Source organism: Teleopsis dalmanni, chromosome 2 (genome assembly GCF_002237135.1).
Source record: "Teleopsis dalmanni isolate 2A chromosome 2, ASM223713v2, whole genome shotgun sequence".
Taxonomy (NCBI): domain Eukaryota; kingdom Metazoa; phylum Arthropoda; class Insecta; order Diptera; family Diopsidae; genus Teleopsis; species Teleopsis dalmanni.
In genome coordinates this window covers 100681782-100684672 of record NC_051847.1, presented here as the reverse complement: position 1 = coordinate 100684672, position 2891 = coordinate 100681782, and positions in this window count along the sequence as shown.

The following is a 2891-nucleotide window of genomic DNA, read 5'->3' as shown; positions in this document are numbered from 1 at the left end:
TTAAGAATATGATAAAAAAAACACCTTATAAAAAGAGGATACCGGTGTATAGTTCGGTGAGGAACATTAAGTCCAGCAATGTTCAGCAATATCCACAGACGCATGAAAACCATCCGTGACTCTAAAGTTTTTAATAAAATCTTTTTTATTCGTTAGAATTCAATCCATCAAAAATTCACTCTTATTTCTGACCTACAGTTTGGATTTAGAAAGCAATATTCCACAATTCAACAGGTACATAGAGTAGTAAATGAGCATAGAAACCAAAATGTATACTATAGCGGTCTACTTAGATGTCACTAAAGCTGTTGATAGGATGATAGCACAACAGACCCTTAACAAGTCACAAACTATCAAGTCACAAAAAATATATGAAAAAAAAAGAAAAAGAATTTTAGAAATTGCGATGTCCAATTAGACATGGAAAACATCGTAAACTGGAAATAAACTAAATTATAAATGTTTTTTGATGCATTGTAAGGAACATATTCCTTTCCTTTTAAGTGGTGGGATGTTAAAAGCTAAAGCTAAGTAATTTCATGAAAAATATCAATGTGGATTATTCTATGCTAGTAAAGGTTAGCTCACAAAATTTAATAAGAAGTACGGGTTTCGTCTTACTCTTGTTCAATCGGGTAAAAAAATTCTGCAGAAAATGATTTGGTAGATCAATTATAATAAGAAATTAATATATATCCGATGATATATTATTTAATGCTGATAAAGTAAATATATGTTATACTCGTATTGAAAAATGCTACCCAAATAAACTTTTATGCATTCATAAAAAAAATTAATTGATTTCAAATCTTCGAATCAATAATAAATAATAATAATAATAGGTAAATCACGAAATTTAAGATGTTTTCGAAATTCGCTGACAGCATGGATGAGTACAGTTCATATAAGTCCGGGAGAATATGTACTCCTAAACCAGCCTCTTCTGATACTCAATAATGATGCTCGTCATCCTCCAGCGAACAAACTTGTAAAAAAAAATCATGATGGAGAAATATGTATGGACTAATGTTTAATTCAGCAAATGGACCAAAATCCGATTAAAGTTTTTCAAATGGATTACCAGAATAAGTTATTGTCTACATTTCTTACGCGTGCACCAGAATCTGTAGTAGTATCACTAGCGAAGTATCTCTAGCTCGAGTGTGAACTGGCATCAAAAAAAAAAGTCATGAAAAAAATTTTAGTACGAAATCAAGAATTTGATGAGGATGACGATATTCCGTTAGCTCAGCCAAAGAAGCAAGAAGAATTAGGATCAGTAAGCAAAACAAGAAATCTGATCAGGAATTTTTTTCTAGAGGTGACGAAAAATAATTTATAATTACTTAAACGTAATTATAATTTGAAATTTAAAAAAAAAACTTACAGGTTGTTATGCGAACTACTGTAATTTATATGTTTACAAATTTTTTTTAAGCTTTAAAAAAAAGACAATTTTGGGTAGAACGAATAATTCAAAATATCGAAAACGCCTCACATTATATTTTCCGTTATTCCAATGGTCTGCTATATTTTGAAAAAAAGTAATTAGGAATCAAATTATTAATCTACAAAGTATGTATTGCGCCAATCTCGAGACATGGGCTTGAGATTTAGAGTAGAACTAACAAGTCTAATATTCCAATCATAGAAATGCTATCCAAAATCTAATCCAAAATACTTAGAACTGTAGTCAACACAGTTGGCATATAATTACAATAGACAAATTCGTAACAAAAAACAAAGTAATGAAAAACAAACAGTTAGGCATAAGTAATATAAGATTACACATTTTACAGAAATGCAAGCAATTTAGTAACATTGTTCTACTGTATTTGTCTGCGCCTGATATAGAGTACGGCCCTAATATGTTATGGTATGGTATTGTGTAACTAATACCGCATTCTTATATTTACAATTGTAGGATAAAAACTAATTCAGTGCATAAGAAAAATTGCAATACGAAGTACTGCTCAGGCCGACAGGTTTTTTCGCTCAAATACGATTTAATTCAATAAAATAAAGTGATTTGAAAGAACACCTCAACACAACAGATATGCATCCTTTCCCAGTAAAAACTGGTATACTTGATTTTTCTACAGTTCGAGAGCCACTGCACAAATTCTATGTCATCGATTAATATAAAATATTAATATAAAATATCGTTTGTAGTGATGGGTATCTTTCACTGCGACAGCAAATGTCTTAATACCGTAATTTTTTTACGATATTGGAATAATTGTATTTAAAACTTCTAAAACTTTTCAAAAACTTTTTCGTTCGAGAACGAAAAAGGCAAAGTAAAGTTACTTCGTTTATTAAATTTGTTTTGTAAAAATTTCATACATAATTTTAATTAAATTTAAATTTAAATTTTAAATTTTTTAAAGCTTATAACAATGCAAAGGTTTGGTGAGGCAATATTTTAGAAGGTGATGCATGATGCTCTCTTTGTTTAAAATATATGACTGGCTTTGAGTGCATATAATGCATTCGTTTTTTTAAATTATTTTAAATTTGATTAAATTTGATTTAAAATCGGCTACTATGACACGAGTAAGCACCAGCAGTAGCGCCACCATAGTTGTTAGATAAATGCTATTAATATACTTGGTAGCGAAGATGTTTTTATAAGATGCCTTATAGCAGCAACGATATCATAAAGTATAAGTAATACACATCATGTTATTTAATAATAAATTATGTTTTATAGTTTAACATACATACATGGGCGTAGCCAGGAGGGCACAGCGACACAGTAGTTGTAACTAGCCTCTTGCAGTGTCCTCTTGACCGTTATGGGATGAATTTCCTTGCCAAACTCTCACTTAACCTCATCTGCAATTTGGGTTGAAGATATTTTTGGGTTGACCTTTACTTTTCGTATTATT